A 1279-nucleotide genomic window follows, 5' to 3' on the forward strand; every position below is an offset into this window, starting at 1 on the left:
CATGCAGGACAGCCGTGTACAGGAGTAAGTGAGAAAATGCTCCTTAGAGACATGGTTACTTCCATTTTTTCTCTCTTCGTGGCTGTTTTTGTGCTTTTACATTCTGGCCTTTAAATTAAATGTGGCCAGTGAACCAGTGGAGAGCCCTGGGCCCCTTGTTCCGGAGCTTGGTGGAATCCACAAACAGGCCCCAAGTGTTTGTGCTTGACCACCTGGGTTGGCTATGAATCCTACCCCATGTTGCTCCCCTGGGAATTTTTTTTTTCTGCAATTATTTCTTATTTCAACAATGAAGACAAACCAGTACAAGATCAAGGAAGTGTTTTCTTTTTCTGTTTGCGAGCGGTGCCCACCCTGTATTAATTAGTTGCAGAGCTGGGTCGATGCGAGTGTTTGTGGACAGTTTCATAAATATTGGTTGCTATTCCACTGATCCATTTTTTAAGGCTCTACTCAGAATGGCCTGAAACTTGTTTAATATTCTTTTAAGGAGACCTTGACTTGCTCCTTCCTGTGGGCTCCTGAGCAACCCAAACCTCTGTAGCGATCCCTTGTCTTATTATCTGATAAGAGGCTATATTTCCTCTTTCTCATATTGAGGATAGGAAGTTTTATTGATCCTGATTCTTAGGGAGAGCAAAAAGTTGAAAATTTTGTGCCTAATTGAAATAGAATTGAATCCAACCATGCACCTGGGTGGCTCATCTGAATTCGGCCTTAGGTCATGATCCAGGGTCCCCTGGGGTTGAGTCCAGCATTGGGCTCCCCACAGGGAGCCGTTTCTCCCCTTGCCTATTCCTGCTCATCCTGTGGGGCTCTGATGAACTAAATTAATAAAATCTTACAAAAAGTGAGAGGAATTGAATCCAACCGAAGAGAAGCCCATTTCCTGCTTTGCACCAGTGTATTTCCATGGCACATTTCTTTTTGGCACTCATTTAGTCATTTGACACATATCCATGGAGCATGTACTATGCCCCATGCTGGACACAGTGGAACAAAATTGAACATAGTAGCCTCCTGCCTTCCATAAGCTTACGATCAGAGCCAGTGGAATGTACTGATGCTGGTTTTTGTTTTGTTTTGTGTTGTTTTGTTTTTTGGTTTTGTTTTGTTGTTGTGTTTCTCCTCTTGGTGATCGTGTTCTTTTCCTTAACACTCACCTCTTCAAAGAGGGATATTCTGGATATATCCTAGTTCCAAAATGTCACAAAAAGGGGATTTGGAAATAAACTATGGAACAGCTGCCAACATTTCTCCAGCATCATTATGTGGCTGA

This window comes from Vulpes lagopus, chromosome 6 (genome assembly GCF_018345385.1).
Source record: "Vulpes lagopus strain Blue_001 chromosome 6, ASM1834538v1, whole genome shotgun sequence".
NCBI lineage: Eukaryota > Metazoa > Chordata > Mammalia > Carnivora > Canidae > Vulpes > Vulpes lagopus.